General features: G+C 42.8%; 1 protein-coding gene and 1 long non-coding RNA gene across 2 annotated transcripts in view; both read right to left on the bottom strand.

Moving 5' to 3' along the window:
* Window positions 1–20,766, bottom strand: part of rsrc1 (arginine/serine-rich coiled-coil 1) — a 185,189-nt gene that overhangs the window by 131,891 nt on the left and 32,532 nt on the right. The gene's annotated exons all lie outside the window — the stretch shown is intronic.
* Window positions 12,918–14,563, bottom strand: LOC121561236. The gene is made up of 2 exons (XR_005999191.1): window positions 14,417–14,563; window positions 12,918–13,729 (listed from the first exon to the last, which is right to left on the bottom strand). It is a non-coding gene; the product is annotated as an uncharacterized LOC121561236 (long non-coding RNA).

Below are 20,766 nucleotides of genomic sequence, written 5' to 3'. Positions count from 1 at the left end.
ACGCACCCCTGAGTGGCACCCGTTTTGAGGATCAGCGTGGCAGATGTGATGTTACCTACCCTTACCACCTGGGGGCGGCCCGTCAGGAAGTCCAAGATCCAGTTGCAGAGGGAGGTGTTTAGTCCCAGGGTCCTTAGCTTAGGGATGAGCTTTGAGGGCAATACGGTGTTGAACGCTGAGCTGTAGTCAATTAATAGCATTCTCACGTAGGTGTTCCTCTTGTCCAGGTGGGAAAGGGCAGTGTGGGGTGCAATAGAGATTGCATCATCTGTGGATCTGTGGGGGCGGTATGCAAATTGGAGTGGGTCTAGGGTTTCTGGGATAATGGTGTTGATGTGAGCCATGACCAGCCTTTCAAAGCACTTCATGGCTACCGACGTGAATGCTACGGGACGGTAGTCATTTAGGCAGCTATTTACTAGCTAAGAAGGTTGAACAGTTGAATTGTTATGAACACACCCTTCTGTCTGTCTCCAACTGTTTGAAAAGCATGTTAGCCTGTCCACTTTGTTCAGATGTTGAAATCAAGTGGCCTACCTTATTTCGTTAGAAAAGTTAACTATTACAGTAAAATAGTGTGTTTTGGTGTGCATTCTGTTGGACCAAACCTCAAATGCAAATAGCGAGTTGAAACCTCTTGTAAGAGAGGAAGACGTGATCTCTCAACTTTGTTGGCGTGAGAGGTAGGGGGAGGGGCTTGGTGTGTGTAAACCATAGAGGAAGAGGCAAAGAGAGAGGTTACACACTCGCTAAAATCTGTCCAAAATAAGACCAATGCATTTCTATATGCTTATTTTGGACCTAAGCTTCTCACCTGCCTTCCCGCCTTTGGGACAACGACTCCCATTGTTAGGGTGGAGATGTGCATCTCTTCATTATATACAGATCTCTGGTGTAAATGGGGAGGTGCATCCAGCACAGAAGGAGCGAAAGAGACGAGACCAAAAATACAACAGGAGAACAAGCGGAAATAAACGCTCATAAAAACGGAAAATAACAACCTTGATTCTTGCGATAAAGGCATTTGGAATATCGCGCAAAAACATATTCAAATTAATTTGATATATCGCCCAGCCCTAGCGTTGGAAGGGAGGCCCCAGAATCCCTAGCTGAGTGTTGATAATGGCCAGGGTTTGTGTGGTGGAGGGTGACGCATGGTAGGTTTACCGGAAGGAGCAAATGCAAACAGAAGGCGTGCGGGTGCCGGTCGTGCAGGGGCATGTATGTGTGTAGGACGCAGGGCGGTGTTTCCTAGGTTACCCAATAGGGTCAGGAGGTCGGCATGTAATCCACTCCTCATATTTACTGACTACACTGACGCATGCACTCACTTCACTGAACGCTTACTCTTTGGATAAAACAATGTACAGGTGCAGTCTTTTCTTCTTTTTTGCACATCACAGCACATCTTGCCACACCTGCCTGGGTCAAAATCACCAGGGGAAAATTATTTTACTGCATTAAATTGAAATAACCTGGGAAATTAAATGATTTGGTGACTGCCTTTCTCTCACGGATTTTGACCCAGACGAGTGCAGCTTGATGTGCTTTGACTCGAGCAAAAAACAGACTGCACCTTAACTTGTTTCATTCAATGATTCTGAAGTCAGACTTAAATTAGTAGATAGGCTTAGTATAGACACAGAACCTAGTCTAGTCCACAATGTTTTCAAATCACTGTACCAAACGTACTCTTCTTTGACTTACCACCAGCCCAGAGGTCGATTACATTGAAAGACTCTCTCTCTCGCTCTCTACTATCAAACCTCTCCCCTGTCCACAATAAACACTTCACCACATACCTACCAAACCCAGTATGTTTGGAGAAAATTACATCTTTACGGTCCATAACAATCCAACCCTGCATCCCGACTATCTCCCTGCTCAGTGCTCACAATCTAATCCGACAGACAGAGAGAGAGAGAAATACAGACACAGCATAAAAAATCATTTTGTTGACAAGTACATTTACATAACCCTCCTAAATCCGAGGTTGGCATGTCATGTTTGCTACTCATAACCTGCTGCTTATAATCCTCGCCTCATTTTTCCTCCCTGATCCATAAAACCAACCGGGCCCAGCAAGGCAAATTAACATCCTCCATGTCTCCCCATCACTCCAGCCAGCCAGCCCCATGAAACAGCAATAAAGTAGGGGGTGGATATTGATTATGCGGAGAGAGGAGAGAAGAGGGGAAGAGAGCAGAGGAGGGGAGAGGAGAGGGAGGAGGGGAGCGAGGGAGGAAAAAGGAGAGAAAAGAGGTGAGAGGAGAGCAGGGCTGCTGGAGCTCCCAAACCTAATTGGATTGTGGATAGATTTTATTTGGCCGGGTCTGGGCTCTGTCATCACACTCCAGGCCTGGCTGCCTATGGCAGCCCACACACAAGCGCACACCCCTTGACTTTTTGCACATTTTGTTGTGTTACAGCCTGAATTTTAAATGGATCATATTGCGATACCCATAATGTCAAAGTGGAATTATGTTTTATAGACATTTTTACAAATTATTTTTAAATGAAAAGCTAAAATATCTTGTGTCAATTAGTATTCAACCACTTTGTTAAGGCAAGCCTAAATAAGTTCAGGAGTAAAAATGTGCTTAACAAGTCACATAATAAGGTAACCTGCCTAAATGACTACCGACCCGTAGCACTCACGTCTGTATCCATGAAGTTCTTTGAAAGGCTGGTCATGGCTAACATCAACACCATTATCCCAGAAACCCTAGACCCACTCCAATTTGTGCATGTGACAAATAAAATTTGATTTGATTTGATGGACTCACTCTGTGTGCAATATTAGTGTTTAACATATTAGTGTTTAACATTATTTTTCAATGACTACCTCATCTCTGTACCCCACACATACAATTATCTGTAAGGTCCCTCAGTCGAGCAGTGACTTTCAAACACAGATTTAACCACAAAGACCAGGGAGGTTTTCCAATGCCTCGCAAAGTCGGGCACCTATTGGTAGATGGTAAAAAAATCTATACATTAAAAAAGCAAACATTAAATATCCCTTTGAGCATGGTGAAGTTATGAATTACACTTTGGATGGTGTATCAATACACCCAGTCACCACAAAGATACAGGCGTCCTTCCTAACTCAGTTGCTGGAGAGGAAGGAAACCGCTCAAGGATTTCACCATGAGGCCAATGGTGACTTTAAAACAGTTTAATGGCTATGATAGGAGAAAACTGGGGATGGATCAACAACATTGTAGTTACTCCACAATATTAACCTAAATGACAGAGTGAAATGAAAGAAGCCTGTACAAAATAAAAATATTCCAAAACATGTATCCTGTTTGCAACAAGGCACTAAAGTAAAACTGCAAAAGATGTGGCAAAGAAATATACTTTATGTTCTGAATATAAAGTGTTGTATTTGGGGCAAGTCCAACACAACACATCACGGAATACTACTCCAGCATGGTGGTGGCTGCATCATGTTATAATAATAATAATAATATGCCATTTAGCAGACGCTTTTATCCAAAGCGACTTACAGTCATGCGTGCATACATGTTTTGTGTATGGGTGGTCCCGGGGATCGAACCCACTACCTTGGCGTTACAAGCGCCGTGCTCTACCAGCTGAGCTACAGTTATGGGTATGCTTGTCAACGGCAAGGACTAGAGAGTTTTTTAGGATGAAAATAAAAGTAATAGAGCTAAGCACAGGCAAAATCCTAGAAGAAAACCTGGTTCAGTCTGCTTTCCAACAGATACTGGGAGACAAATTCACCTTTCAGCAGGACAATAACCTAAAACACAAGGCCAAATATACACTGAAGTTGCTTACCAAGACGACATTGAATGTTCCTGAGAGGCCTAGTTACAGTTTTGTCTTAAATCGGCTTGAAAATCTATGGCAAGACTTGAAAATGGCCGTCTAGCAATGATCAACAACCAACTTGACAGAGCTTTAAGAATTTTGAAAATAATAAAGTGCAGATATGTACAATCCAGGTGTGCAAAGCTCTTAGAGACTTAGCCAGAATGACTCACAGCTGTAATCGCTGCCAAAGATGATTCTAACATGTACTGACTCAGGGTGTTAAATACTTATGTAATAAAGATATATTAGTGTTTTATTTGTCATAATTTTGCATAATTTTGTCTAGATCGTTGACAAAAAATGACAATTAAATTAATTTAAATCCCACCTTATAACACAACACAACATTTTTAAAAGGTCAATGGGTGTGAATAATTTCTGAAGGCACTGTATCCTGTGTGCCCCTTCAAGTCTGAAACCTCCGCATGAGTGTGTGTGTGTGTGCGCGCGCATGTGTGCCCTCCTTTAACTCGTCCTAATGGTTAAAGAGATTACAGAGCATGCTAAGTGGATTGTCACAGCTCTCTATCGCAAACTCAGGGTGTCTCTCCTGTGATTAGCGGTGACCAAGCCTCTCCAGCACACAAAGAGCGCTTGTGTTAGGCCTGCCACAGCCACAGCCACTTCAGGCCCCAGCAGCTAATACTGTGTACCTCCCACAATTAGTCTACATCAGTGGAACCACATGAGACTGACTCAAGCCTTATTTTTCTCTTTCTCCAGCCCTGTCCTTTTCGGGTCCTCTCTCTCTCTCTCTCTCTCTCTCCACTCCTCTCCACCCCACTCCTCTCTTTCTCTCTCTAGTTCTGTGAGTTTCCCCTCCAGATTTGTGCTCCCCAGGTTAAAAGGAGAGCATGGGTAAGACAGGTCTCCCTGCAGGGGACAGAGGGGAGACAGGACAGATAAACATGTCAACGTCTTCAGGGGAAATGACATCAACCTAATCGCTCTGGCCTTCACCACCAATCACTCTTCCTCTCACCTCTCCTCACAGACAGAGGTTGGGAGAGAGCGAAATACTTCATAATAACAATATAATACATAATAATATAATAACGCCTAGTGGCACGGTTGGTTGAGAAATACAGGAAGACAAAAGTTTTCCATTCATAATTTGTTCAGCTTTGTGACTAAACCTCTGTTTTTAAGCCTGGTCTTTACTTAAGTTACTTTTTTCAACTTTATGTTTATCTAGGTCCATGTCATGCATTACATGCATGTATCAGGAATTTATTATGTTATATTGTCTTGCAGGTTTTTCTCGATTGCTTTAACACTTTTTCTCAAAACAGGGATAACTTTTGCAAAACAGTTAAAGCTGCAATATGTAACTTTTTGTATATATATTTTTTTATGTTCAAAAGCTCTGATAAGTTGCTAGTGGTCATCCAATGTGATGCAACAGCAACAATATTGCGCCTCTAACCTGCCTGAGAAGCACTGTATTGATCGGTTTTAATTTTCCATGTCGGGTTGGATTTTCCCGCCAGCTTTTGTGCTGCGCATAATGAGTGCCGAGTTTCCGTCAGTGAGGAGGCAGTGGCACAGCTCATGGATATTCTAACAGGTAGCAGTATGAACGCTAGCTAGCTGAGCCCATGTCCACAATTGGCTAGTGGCAGACACGAGGGGCAAACAACCTGACCAAGCAGCAGCTCCATTGAAGCCAAAGAAACAGAGAACTTTGTAGAGCAGACAGGCGAAAAGGGAAAGCGATAGAGCCCAGGTCAAGATGAGAGTGAACCTCGGATTTGCGTTCACACAGTGGCGAGAAATCGCGTGGGGAGTTGAAGAGACTAAAAACCGACCCAGAGTTAGTATTTCTTCTGATGAAAAGGTAAGACATAGCTAGCTAGGTAATATATCGTGCTAGATATAAAGTGAAACGTCGTTTTTGCTATTTACTTGTAAATATGTACGAGACTATTATATTTTGGATTACTTGTTTTGATTGTTTTCAAGCCATGCGTCCAATAGTTTGTATTAGCTGGCTAGCAACGTTAGCGGACTGCAACATTGGTTTGTTTCATTTGAATATAAACTGTCGCTTCACTAGTTAGTCGTAACTACCTAACTTATGTGTATAACGTTACTTGACCTTGTGTTTTATTTCTGATGTCTAGTCTGAAAGCCATGCTGATATTGGCTAGCTAGCTACTGCACTTCACACTAGTCTACTGGCATGGAATAACAATGATCATAAAGCCCAGTTCAGATACAGTGGGGAAAAAAAGTATTTAGTCAGCCACCAATTGTGCAAGTTCTCCCACTTAAAAAGATGAGAGAGGCCTGTCATTTTCATCATAGGTACACGTCAACTATGACAGACAAATTGAGAAAAAAAATCCAGAAAATCACATTGTAGGATTTTTAATGAATTTATTTTCAAATTATGGTGGAAAATAAGTATTTGGTCACCTACAAACAAGCAAGATTTCTGGCTCTCACAGACCTGTAACTTCTTCTTTAAGAGGCTCCTCTGTCCTCTACTCGTTACCTGTATTAATGGCACCTGTTTGAACTTGTTATCAGTATAAAAGACACCTGTCCACAACCTCAAACAGTCACACTCCAAACTCCACTATGGCCAAGACCAAAGAGCTGTCAAAGGACACCAGAAACAAAATTGTAGACCTGCACCAGGCTGGGAAGACTGAATCTGCAATAGGTAAGCAGCTTGGTTTGAAGAAATCAACTGTGGGAGCAATTATTAGGAAATGGAAGACATACAAGACCACTGATAATCTCCCTCGATCTGGGGCTCCACGCAAGTTCTCACCCCGTGGGGTCAAAATGATCACAAGAACGGTGAGCAAAAATCCCAGAACCACACGGGGGGACCTAGTGAATGACCTGCAGAGAGCTGGGACCAAAGTAACAAAGCCTACCATCAGTAACACACTACGCCGCCAGGGACTCAAATCCGGCAGTGCCAGACGTGTCCCCCTGCTTAAGCCAGTACATGTCCAGGCCCGTCTGAAGTTTGCTAGAGTGCATTTGGATGATCCAGAAGAGGATTGGGAGAATGTCATATGGTCAGATGAAACCAAAATAGAACTTTTTGGTAAAAACTCAACTCGTCGTGTTTGGAGGACAAAGAATGCTGAGTTGCATCCAAAGAACACCATACCTACTGTGGAGCATGGGGGTGGAAACATCATGCTTTGGGGCTGTTTTTCTGCAAAGGGACCAGGACGACTGATCCGTGTAAAGGAAAGAATGAATGGGGCCATGTATCGTGAGATTTTGAGTGAAAACCTCCTTCCATCAGCAAGGGCATTAAAGATGAAACGAGGCTGGGTCTTTCAGCATGACAATGATCCCAAACACACCGCCCGGGCAACGAAGGAGTGGCTTCGTAAGAAGCATTTCAAGGTCCTGGAGTGGCCTAGCCAGTCTCCATAGAAAATCTTTGGAGGGAGTTGAAAGTCCATGTTGCCCAGCGACAGCCCCAAAACATCACTGCTCTAGAGGAGATCTGCATCGAGGAATGGGCCAAAATACCAGCAACAGTGTGTGAAAACCTTGTGAAGACTTACAGAAAACGTTTGACCTGTGTCATTGCCAACAAAGGGTATACAACAAAGTATTGAGAAACTTTTGTTATTGACCAAATACTTATTTTCCACCATAATTTGCAAATATAAATTCATTAAAAATCCTACAATGTGATTTTCTGGATTTTTTTTCCTCATTTTGTCTGTCATAGTTGACGTGTACCTATGATGAAAATTACAGGCCTCTCTCATCTTTTTAAGTGGGAGAACTTGCACAATTGGTGGCTGACTAAATACTTTTTTCCCCCACTGTACATCAGGTGAGACACCACGCAACGGTTTGTTAGATCTGAACGGTCTAGTTTTAGAATGTCATGTTGTTGGCTGGAGTTTCCAAGATTCAACATGTCAAATCTTTAGCCAAAGTCTTGTGACGAGACAGATCCATTTAGCCAATCAAAGAACAGCGCGCTACTGTTCTGTGTTCAGCCAAGCAGCTAGCTAACTAGCCAAACAGCGAGCTAGCTAGCTATTTTGCTGCACATAGCTAGCCTAGCTTGCTGACATTTATCTGACAAGTCACAAAGTGTACCCTGTTTTTGATGCATGTATTTTATGACAGTCGTTTGCTACAACGCCTGGCAAGCCTGTGTTTCCAGCCCCAGCATTGTCAAGTATTGGAGCATAATCAGTTCGATAAGCACATACTTCAGCTATATAGCTATGTCTTTTTACCCATGTTGTCAATGCCATCATTGTGTTTCCCCTCGCTGGCCAAGAACAATTGTTCTTGACTTTTCCACATTTTGTTACGTTACAGCCTTATTAAAAAATGGATTAAAAAAAAGAAACATCCTCAGCAATCTACACACAATACCCCATAATGACAAAGCGAAAACAGCTTGTTTATTTATATAGATTTATTTACAACTACCTTATTTACATTGAGTACCAGTAAAAAGTTTGGACAAACCTACTCATCCCAGTGTTTTTCTTTATCTTTACTATTTTCTACATTGTAGAATAATAGTGACGACATCCAAACTATGAAATAACACATACGGAATCATGTACTAACCAAAAAGGTGTTAAACAAATCAAAATATATCTTATATTTGAGATCCTTCATATAGCCACCCTTTGCCTTGATGACAGCTTTGCACACTCTTCACATTCTCTCAACCAGCTTCATGAGGTAATCACCTGGAATGCATTTCAATTAACAGGTGTGCCTTGTTAAAAGTTAATTAGTGGAATGTCTTTCCTTCTTAATGCGTTTGAGGCAATCAGTTGGGTTGTGACAAGGTAGGGGTGGTATACAGAAGATAGCCCTATTTGGTAAAAGACCAAGTCCATATAATGGCAAGAAAGAGCTCAAATAAGCAAAGCGAAACAACAGTCCATCATTACTTTAAGACATGAAGGTCAGTCAATACGGAACATTTCAAGAACTTTGAAAGTTTCTTCAAGTGCAGTCGCAAAAACCATCAAGCACTATGATGAAACTGGCTCTCATGAGGACCGCCACAGGAATGGAAGACCCAGAGTTACCTCTGATGCATAGGATAAGTTCATTAGAGTTACCAGCCTCAGAAATTGCAGCCCAAATAAATGCTTCACAGAGTTCAAGTAACAGACACATCTCAACATCAACTGTTCAGAGGGGACTGTGTGAATCAGGCCTTCATAATAATATAATCTTATAATATGCCATTTAGCAATATGCCATTTAGCAGCTTTTATCCAAAGCGACTTACAGTCATGTGTGCATAAATGTTTACGTATGAGTGGTCCCGGGGATTGAACCCACTACCCTGGCCTTACAAGCGCCATGCTCTACCAATTGAGCTACAGAGGACCATGGTCGAATTGCTGCAAAGAAACCACTACTAAAGGACACCAATAAGAAAAAGAGACTTGCTTGGGCCAAGAAACACGAGCAATGTACATTAGACCGGTGGAAATCTGTCCTTTGGTCTGATGAGTCCAAATTTGAGATTGTTGGTTCCAACCGCTGTGTCTTTGTGAGACGCAGAGTAGGTGAACGGATGATCTCTGCATGTGTGGTTCCCACCGTGAAGCATGGAGGAGGAGGTGTGATGGTGCTTTGCTGGCGACACAGTCAGTGATTTATTAGGCTTTCCCTACTGTCAGCTTTACCTATTGGCTCCCGGGAAGTGTGAAAAGCTACAGAGTACTCAGAAATATTATTGAAAGAGGGGGGCCTACAACAAAAAATCTACTCAAGATTGCTGACGACACAACAGTAGCAGGCCTGATTTACCAACAACAACGAGACAGCCTACAGGGAGGAGGTGAGGGCCCTGGCAGAGTGGTGCCAGGAAAACAACCTCTCCTTCAACGTCAACACTACGAAGGAGCTGATTGTGGACTTCAGGAGACAGTAGAGACAGCACACCCCCCATCCACATCGACAGGGCCACAGTGGAAAGGGTGAAAAGCTTCAAGTTCCCAGGCGTGCACATCACTGACAACCTGAAATGGTTCATCCACACAGACAGTGTGTTGAAGAAGGCACAACAGCGCCTCTTCAACCTCAGGAGGCTGAAGAAATGTGGCTTGGCCCCTAAAACCCTCAAACATTCTACAAATGCACCATTGAGAGCATCGTCTGGCTGTATCACTGCCTGGTACAGCAATTTCACCGTCCGCAACCTCAGGGCTCTCTACAGGGTGATGCGGTCAGCACACCGGGTGCTGTAGTTGGCCTGTAGGGCAGGCAGAGTGCCCCCGGTGTCACAGGAAAGCCAAGAAGATCATCAAGGACCTCAGCCACCCGAGCCACGGCCTGTTCACACCGCTGCCATCAAGAAGGCTGAGACAGTACAGGTGCATCAAAGCTGGGGCAGAGAGACTGAAAAACAGCTTCTATCTCCAGGCCATCAGACTGTTGAATAGTCACCAGTAGCCAGCCTCAGCCCAGTACCCTGCCCTGAACTTAGTCACTGTTACTAGCAGGCTACTACCTGGTACTCTACCCTGCACCTTAGAGATTGCTGCCCTATGTACATAGTCATTGAACACTGGTAACTTTAATTATGTTAATATACTATTTTACCCACTTCATATTTATATACTGTATTCTAGTCAAGGCTCATCCTATATAACTACTGATGTAAACACCTTTCCTATTCATATACAGTGGGGAGAACAATTATTTGATACACTGCCGATTTTGCAGGTTTTCCTACTTACAAAGCATGTAGAGGTCTGTAATTTTTATCATAGGTACACTTCAACTGTGAGAGACGGAATCTAAAACAAAAATCCAGAAAATCACATTGTTTGATTTTTAAGTAATTAATTTGCATGACATAAGTATTTGATCACCTACCAACCAGTAAGAACTCCGGCTCTCACAGACCTGTTAGTTTTTCTTTAAGAAGCCCTCCTGTTCACCACTCATTACCTGTATTAACTGCACCTGTTTGAACTCATTACCTGTATAAAAGACACCTGTCCACAAACTCAATCAAATAGACTCGAACCTCTCCACAATGGCCAAGACCAGAGAGCTGTGTAAGGACATCAGGGATACAATTGTAGACCTGCACAAGGCTGGGATGGGCTACAGGACAAAAGGCAAGCAGCTTGGTGAGAAGGCAACAACTGTTGGCGCAATTATTAGAAAATGGAAGAAGTTCAAGATGACGGTCAATCACCCTCGGTCTGGAGCTCCATGCAAGATCTCACCTCGTGGGGCATCAATGATCATGAGGAAGGTGAGGGATCAGCCCAGAACTACACGGCAGGACCTGGTCAATGACCTGAAGAGAGCTGGAACCACAGTCTCAAAGAAAACCATTAGTAACACACTACGCCGTCATGGATTAAAATCCTGCAGCGCATGCAAGGTCCCCCTGCTCAAGCCAGCGCATGTCCAGGCCCGTCTGAAGTTTGCCAATGACCATCTGGATGATCCAGAGGAGGAATGGGAGAAGGTCATGTGGTCTGATGAGACAAAAATATAGCTTTTTGGTCTTAACTCCACTTGCCGTGTTTGGAGGAAGAAGAAGGATGAGTACAACCCCAAGAACACCATCCCAACCGTGAGCATGGAGGTGGAAACATCATTATTTGGAGATGCTTTTCTGCAAAGGGGACAGGACGACTGCACCGTATTGAGGGGAGGATGGATGGGGCCATGTATCGCAAGATCTTGGCCAACAACCTCCTTCCCTCAGTAAGAGCATTGAAGATGGGTCGTGGCTGGGTCTTCCAGCATGACAACGACCCGAAACACACAGCCAGGGCAACTAAGGAGTGGCTCCGTAAGAAGCATCTCAAGGTCCTGTGGTGGCCTAGCCAGTCTTCAGACCTGAACCCAATAGAACATATTTGGAGGGAGCTGAAAGTCCGTATTGCCCAGCGACAGCCCCGAAACCTGAAGGATCTGGAGAAGGTCTGTATGGAGGAGTGGGCCAAAATCCCTACTGCAGTGTGTGCAAACCTGGTCAAGACCTACAGGAAACGTATGATCTCTTTAATTGCAAACAAAGGTTTCTGTACCAAATATTAAGTTCTGCTTTTCTGATGTATCAAATACTTATGTCATGCAATAAAATGCAAATTAATTACTTAAAAATCATACAATGTGATTTTCTGGATTTTTTCCGTCTCTCACAGTTGAAGTGTACCTATGATAAAAATTACAGACCTCTACATGCTTTGTAAGTAGGAAAACCTGCAAAATCGGCAGTGTATCAAATACTTGTTCTCCCTACTGTACTGTACATACTGTCTATACACACCATTATACTGTATACATACACTGAGTGTACAAAACATTAGGAACACCTTCCTAATATTGAGTTACACCCCTTTTTCCCTCAGAACAGCCTCAATTCGTCGAGGCATGGACTATACAAGGTGTCGAAAGCGTTCCACTGGGATGCTAGTACATGTTGACTCCATTGCTTCCCACAGTTGTGTCAAGTTGGCTAGATGTCCTTTGGGTGGTGGACCATTCTTGATACACACCGAAAACTGTTTAGCATGAAACCCAGCAGCATTTCAGTTCTTGACACACTCAAACCGGTGTGCGTGGCACCTACTACCATACCCCGTTCAAAGGCCCTTAAATATTTTGTCTTGCCCATTCACCCTCTGAATGGCACACATACAAAATCCATGTCTCAATTGTCTCAAGGCTTAAAAATCCTTCTTTAACCTGTCTCCTCCCCTTCACCTACACTGATTGAAGTGGATTTAACAAGTGACATCAATAAGGGATCATAGCTTTCACCTGGATTCACCTGGTCAGTCTATGTCACAGAGAGAGATGTTTTGTATACTCAGTGTAAATCATAAGGGAAGTTTGTGTGGGCAACAATAAACTTGTGAGAAAGAATATTTGTGCATTCTTTATCTAGCATATATGCATCATTATTGTACTTTTACGTTTATTTACTTTACTGTTCCCTTTTCCTGGATATCTACGCTCCTGACGGTTTTCACTTCAAATTAGCAGACCTAGAGGAGGGGAGATATCCAGGAAGACGGATGGACTATCCTGGTGTAAATACAGTACAAAAGAAGTCGGTCCAATTACACAGATCAGGTCAAATAAAGATTTATTAGGGAGATAAACAAGAATACAAGGTAATCTCTGTAACTTTCTCAAAATAACAAAAGCACAGTGTTTTGAAATAATTCTGATAAAGTACTGAACTGGCAAAGTAGTGAACTGATATCACCCAGACCATGGAAAAAATTCACCGAAAAACGACGTACAAAGATATCACCAAATTGAATCTTTTTCCTAATTGGTATCCAAATGAAGAATAAAGTACAGTGTAGTCGTGGAAAGTGTTTAACTGTTATGTAAACACATTTGGTAATAAATAAATAGAATAGTGCTGTGGTGAAATGCCAGCAGTTGTGTGATTTAAAGTGCATGAGTCGTTGGATTGAAGTATTTAGCAGTCTGTGAACTTGGAACCGTCTCTGGTTCTACTGCTGGACCGTAAATGGTAGAAGAGTTGTCCATGTATTTATAGGCTTTTTTTGTGACGGCGCCGGAAAGTTGATTTACTGTGCCGTCTAGGGATCACCACTCGGTTCTTGTCCCATGGCTCCATACTGCCAAACAACATAGTCTTTATGCTGCATGTCTGTACTGCTTGTGATCGGTGTCTAGATCCTGTAGGCCAACGTCAAAATGTCATTTCTGGTAGATCGGACCAGTCGCTAATTCCCTCCTCCAGGCAAAAAAACGTCCATGTGTTCCATCTTGCTCACACATATGTCCAGGCCCTGACCGCATCACTTCCTCTCAAGGTAAAAAAAAAAATCTCCGGGGCTGTTCTCTGTCTGGGTTGTCTGGAGATCCTGGGATAGCTTACCCCGAATGAGGACTGCAATGGAATCTTACAGAAAAAACACATGTAAACAACACTTTTAGGAATGTTATGTAATGTTCAGTACATGGTCTATTATGAATAACTGATAATGGTTTCCAGGCACAAGGGTTGAGTATCACACTTCTACAATCAATCCACAACATCTTGATAACCAATGTAGCTAATGAAATAAACAATTGTAGATACCAAATTAAATGCAATAGCTAGTTAGCTAGATGTTCTTGATAAATCGTGAGCTTGGGACTTTAAGGTTCTATCTGCAAAAATATGATTCTGAGATAATTGGATTTAAAGTTCCGAACCCTCATGGTTTGAGTGGTGTCAGACATTTTTATATTGTATTATTTTGAACTTAACAACATGAATTGGGGTATTTAGAATAATATATAGGTAGAGAACATTGAACAGAACAAGTCAATAACAACATTTTGACAAAAATGCAGATAGATTGAACCAAGCTCTCAAAATATAAAATAAAATTGAATGTGTCGTCTATGATCGGGCTACATCATACTCATAGCAATTTGTTTGACATTGGTGAACATCCCCGCTGGTTAATTTCACAAAGGTCTGTTTGAAAACATTTCTCGCTAATTAGCTTGCTTGCTAGTCTAAATAGCTAGCTAGCTAGCTAGCTAGCTAGCTAAGGACTACAATAGCTCTCAAGAATATACCCAGTATATAACGTTTTACCTGTTCTGAAGACATTGAAGACATCTTTTCAATCTTGTCCGTAGCTGTTATCGCAGCCTAGACTCTGTTCAGAGAGGATGTTGATTTACTCCGTCATTACCAGCCGACTACCTATGAGAGCGGGGTTTTTGGGGAAATTGGGTTCAAATCTAGAAATAATACAGCATTCTTGCAAGAGGGGTGTACAAAAACACCTGTACACACATAGTTACACAACGCAGCTTTAACACAGCCCACTAAACTAAAAGTGTGTTTTCCAAAACAACACATTTCTCTTGCAAAACGCACTACACCATCAAAACTTTAAATATCTGTCACAAAATCTATTAACTTTACCAAAACAATATCTGTTGTCATCTTATGAGAAGATTCCTTTAGTAAAATGAACTTATACCCTCAAAACATAGAATACATGTCACAAAATGTGTATAATCTGTTATTGAATGAGGTCATCACACCATTCATTACATACTGGCTCAACAAATAATAACCATAACCATCAATAAACAACTGTTTTCCTATGAAAAATGGTATATGATACGAGATTGTTATGAAATATTTGATAAAAGTAAGCTGTATTCTTGTTCACCGAATTAGGATGAAATGGTAAGGCAGGAAGAATTTCCCTAAAAGGTGTAGAAAACTCAATTTGATACTGCTTGGAATTGTTGTTATTGAGTAAACATGCACACACGTAGCAACATTTCTCTTGTGGCATCACACATTATCATCTCACTCTGGTGCATTTATCCTGTGTAAACCAGTCTAGCTAGCTGTTTGCGTTGTGTTGGATGGCTAACCTGTTCAGGCATGGGTCTGGGCATAGCTCTCCACACAGACAGACAGAACCGGGCTGTTTGGTTGGAACTACAAAGCTGTTTTCTTTTCCTCATGTCTGTTTAGCAGTTTTGAGTTTTAATGTGAGCGGCGGTGGGTTTGTGAAGCTCAGGGTCTGTTTTGAGGAGAGTCTCTCCTCATTATTTGTGGGGGAAAAAAGCAGCTAAAATGACAGTTACAGCAGCAGCAGCACTGCCACAGGGCAGAGTCGGCAACAGAACAGCGCTCGCTCGCTTCTCTGTGTACGAGTCTGGAGGGAGACCCACCGCCTCCCCCTTGATGTGTGTATGTATGTGTGTGTTCCTGAACAGTCTAACGCTATGCCCCCTTGCAGGCGGGGTTCACTTCCAAATCTCCTCTGTTGCCCCTCCTCCCCCTCTGGCCGCCCCCCCCCTCAAGAGCCTCATTGGAGAGCCACCACGCCCACCTGGAGGAACGGGATGTTCCTCCTGCCCCCATACCTCCCCCTTTCTCCCACCTCCCCTCCTCTCCCGCTCCAATCCACTGCGTCCATATCGCTGCCGGCCCTACTGCTTTAGTGCCCCCCCGCCACAATTACAGTTACGCATTGATTTCATTCAATCTAACCTTCCGTGCCGCGTTTGAAGTTTTGCTCACTCCCTGGCCTACCCAGACACAGCCTAGAGTCCTGTAAAACAGCCCAACTAACACACACACGCACACACACACACACACACAGACCACCAAAGGTTCCCCAGACCGATCCACTCACAGACACAATCACAACAACACCATCCATGGCTGGAGGGCAGGGCTCCATACTGCAATGCACGCCAAACACACACACACACACACATTGCTGGCTCTGTGTGTATTACCAGCACTAATGAGAGGAGAGCAAATCATTTACTCTGACCGGGAATGAAACACAGAGAGAAAATGTTCCCATCTCTCTTACTCATAGCTAGGCCTAGTTCCTGGGTTTAGGGCACTGCCATAGAGTAGGTCTGCCACCCTCTCTGACCCGTTAACTCATGCCACCCACCATCATATGCCCAGCCCATCTCCACTAACCACAGGGAATACCATAAGAGACCAATTGGATAAAAATTCCTTCCTTCTTGCACAAGGTGGTCTACTCTAGAATCCTTCTTGGTTTTTCTCTCCAAGCGGTAGAGAATAGATCCGTTACGGAAAAAAACAGAAAAGGGGCCTTTTTCTTGAAAGCAGACAATTACTGGAGTGTGAAACAAAACGTTTTAATGGAGAGGGAGAAGATCAAAGTGTGTGTGTGTGTGGTGGGGTGGGGGGGGCAGGTGAGGAGAGGTAATCAATGACAGCGGCCTGCCAGACAATCTCTGGAATACTCTGTCAGGGATGTGGCTCTGTTAGATGGTGGGTGTTGGGTGGGCTGGTTAGCTGGTGTGTGCGTGCGTGAGTCTAAACCAACACAGTCCATCAACAAACTCTTACACATACACTCTCACACACACCGAGCGGGTCAGAGGAAAGCAGAGATCCTTATCAAGCGTTTTAAAGGATATTGAAGCCTTAATAAGAAAATATAGATATATTATACTGGCCTTTTTATTCCACTGGCCTTTTTAGTTGAGTGTGTTCGCTATATTTGTTTGGCTGATATCGATCTAAGAAAAGGAAATGTGTAATACAACTAAATAAAGAAACACATAAATACATATATATAGCCCCTTTAAAAGGCAACAATCAATGTGTAGCTCACAAACCCCCCACATTCTACCTGTCAAACCCATTGTACGTAGCCACTAAATCCTTTGATTCAATATTCCCAAGCATCCTAGAAAGACTGATTGTACAGTCAAGTACATTGATCATTAGTGCAATACAAACAACTAGTGATGGGGGAAAAATCTATACAGTTACATAGACAATATTTTATCGATATTTGACTCCAAGTATCGATATTTGACTCCAAGTATCAATTTGTAAAATCATATTTTTATTGCTACTGTAGGTAGCATTAGCTTGCGCTAGTCAGCTGTACCTGCGCCAAAACGCCTGTATTTTTCATCCTTGTTTTCCATCTTCTTTTTAAATAAGTAAGCAAACATGTTTTCAGCACTTTTATTTCCCTGACTGATCAAAACTCATTTTCTCATGCTCTCTCTTGTCTCTCTGCAGCAGACAAAGTGAGCAATACATTTGGAACATCAAATTGCAATAGAATCACAGTATCGAATCGATTCGTGAGAATCGCAATACATATCCTATCGGCACCTAAGTATCGTGATAATATTGTATAATGAGGTCCCTGGCAATTCCCTGCCCTACAAACAGCACCAATGCACCTTATGTCATTCCATTTAGACCAAAGTCAATATCTGGGGCCAATATCTAATTTAGGATCAGTTTGACCTTTTAGATCACAATGAATATCATTACATGGACAGGGAGGACCTGATCCTAGATCAACACTCCTACTCTTGAGACGATTGATACCAATACACCCCATTGGCCTCATTTATAACTGCTGCGTAAATTTCACACCAAATATCTGTGTACGCCATTTCTGAGAAGAATACGTGCTGTACTTCCAAAAATATTTAGATTTATAAACTTTGCGCACGCCAATCATAAGCATGTTTCCCATTATAAATCCGACCAGTCCTAAAACTGTTCGCGCATGAACGAGCAATATAACTCCGCCTGAAAAACACCCACCATTCACCATTTATGGTGGCAATAACGGAATTAGGCCATGGCAGTTTCTAAAAGAAAGAGCAATGGCTAATTTGATCATATTTCTGTAAAGCTGTGGGTAGAATGTGTTGATATTTTGCAGTGACTTTTTCTAACAAAAATGGCATGCTGCCTCTGTCCGCACATTCTGCAAGATTGATTGGATATAGGAAACATTTTAAAAGTAAATGCTACAGCCACACTTCTATGCAAAATACACATTTTTTTTTTAAATATTTTGTTTATCAGTAGATTACTGTGTTTCTATCTCCTGCAATATAGGCTCTGAGGCTATGGTATCGTGCTCCTATCGCGGTAGTCTATACCCATACTGTCAAGTCTAAGCTACCGGTCTATTTACTGTGTTGCAGTAACTTATGCTGTATTTGGCAAAGGACTGTGAACAGTTTCTGAAAGAGAAAACTATGGTAAATTGTTGTGGACATGTCAACAGAACGTTTGAATTCAACATGTTTTGCAACAACTTTTCCCCCAACCTAAATATGCTGGACTGCCCGTAACATTTGTGTAGCCTATTATAAACCGCACTGCCTATGGGATCGCACAAAGCAAAACTTGAAATACATATAGTATCCCTTCTTTGTTTTCTCTCCAAAACTCTTGAGCGTGCCGTCTCTAGCCAACTCTCCTGCTATCTCTCTCAGAATTACCTTCTTGATCCAAACCAGTCAGGTTTCAAGACTGGTCATTCAACTGAGACTGCTCTTCTCTGTGTCACGGAGGCTCTCCGCACTGCTAAAGCTAACTCTCTCTCCTCTGCTCTTATCCTTCTAGACCTATCTTCTGATAACCAGGTGGCGAATCGCATCTCTGCATGTCTGGCAGACATATCAGTGTGGATGTCGGATCACCACCTCAAGCTGAACCTCGGCAAGACGGAGCTGCTCTTCCTCCCGGGGAAGGACTGCCCGCTCCATGATCTCGCCATCACGGTTGACAACTCCATTGTGTCCTCCTCCCAGAGTGCAAAGAACCTTGGCGTGACCCTGGACAACACCCTGTCTTTCTCCGCTAACATCAAACCGGTGACCCGATCCTGCAGGTTCATGCTCTACAACATTTGCAGAGTACGACCCTACCTTACACAGAAAGCGGCACAGGTCCTAATTCAGGCACTTGTCATCTCCCGTCTGGATTACTGCAACTCGCTGTTGGCTGGGCTCCCTGCCTGTGCCATTAAACCCCTACAACTTATCCAGAACGCTGCAGCCCGTCTGGTGTTCAACCTTCCCAAGTTCTCTCATGTCACCCCGCTCCTCCGCACACTCCACTGGCTTCCAGTTGAGGCTTGCATCTACTACAAGACCATGGTGCTTGCCTACGGAGCAGTGAGAGGAACGGCACCTCCTTACCTTCAGGCTCTGATCAGACCCTACACCCAAAACGAGGGCACTACGTTCATCCACCTCTGGCCTGCTAGCCCCACTACCTCTACGGAAGCACAGTTCCCGCTCAGCCCAGTCAAAGCTATTCGCTGCTCTGGCACCCCAATGGTGGAACAAGCTCCCCCACGACGCCAGGACAGCGGAGTCACTGACCACCTTCCAGAGACACTTGAAACCCTACCTCGTTAAGGAATACCTGGAATAGTATAAAAGTAATCCTTCTACCCCCCCCCCCCCAATAAAAAAAGTGGTTGTCCCACTGGCTATCATAAGTTGAATGCACCAATTTGTAAGTCGCTCTGGATAACAGTGTCTGCTAAATGACATAAATGTAAATGTATTTACTAGGCTACTAGCTCCAATTAAATGAGAGACGAGTATGGCCATTTGCTGTAGGCCTATGGCTACTTCGGGAATATGATGCCATCACGGCCAGAAAATGTGAGGAATATATATATATTTTTTCTTCAAGTAATTATAAAATTGTTTGACAACCCTATTTGTAAGCTTTTACATGATATCAAACTCAACCGTTTATAATTTCCAGTGATGAAGACATGGATTTCTTCATGGCATGGTGGGGTATTCAAAATGGCTAAACTTTGAGAACCTTTATCTCCTGAATGTTTTGGCATTCAGGTTCAAAAAGTCACTTTCCAATATATCTATTTTATCTAGGGATGCTGTCAAAAAGTGATTGAATTCAAATGGATTTACCAATAGGCTATTTCAAGTTTTGCTGTATGCGATCACATAGGCAGCCGGTTTATAGCCTAAAGTTGGTGAAAATGACAGTTGATCTTTTACTTTGAAGTATGTGTGCTACTACTGTTCGTAGCCTACTGTAATTATCTTTTTGAAGTTAGTAGCCTAGACAATATGTCAGAATTTGCGGCCAGTCCAGCATATTAGATTGGGGGGAAAGGTCAAAGCAAAACATTGTTAAATTGAAACGTTCTCCGGGTCCACATCAATTTACCATAGTTTTCTCTTACAGAAACTGTCACAGTCCTTTGCCAAATACAGCATAAGTTACTGCAAAAGATTGAAACATTCTGCCAAGACAGTAAATAGACCGGTAGCTTATGTAAAGTATTTGACGGTATAGGCTACAGTTTTGCTGTGCGATAGGAGCACGACATCATAGTCTCAGAGCCTACTGGCAGGAGATAGAAACCCAATAATCTCTTGATAAACAAAATATTGAACAACTATTAGTCTTTTGCAAAGAAGTGTGGGCTGTAGCATTTTAACTTTTTTTGAATATACAATCAATCAAGTGTTTGGAACTTGCTAAAGGCAGCATGCATGTTTGGGTTGAAAAGGTCACTGTAAAAGATGAAAGGCCCTGTGCAGTCAAAAACACGATTTTCCTGTGTCTTACATACAAACTCAGCTAAAAAAGAAACGTCCCTTTTTCAGGACCCT

This window comes from Coregonus clupeaformis, chromosome 5, assembly GCF_020615455.1.
Source record: "Coregonus clupeaformis isolate EN_2021a chromosome 5, ASM2061545v1, whole genome shotgun sequence".
NCBI classification, from domain to species: Eukaryota; Metazoa; Chordata; class Actinopteri; order Salmoniformes; family Salmonidae; genus Coregonus; species Coregonus clupeaformis.
This window is presented reverse-complemented; position numbering and strand designations above follow the sequence as displayed.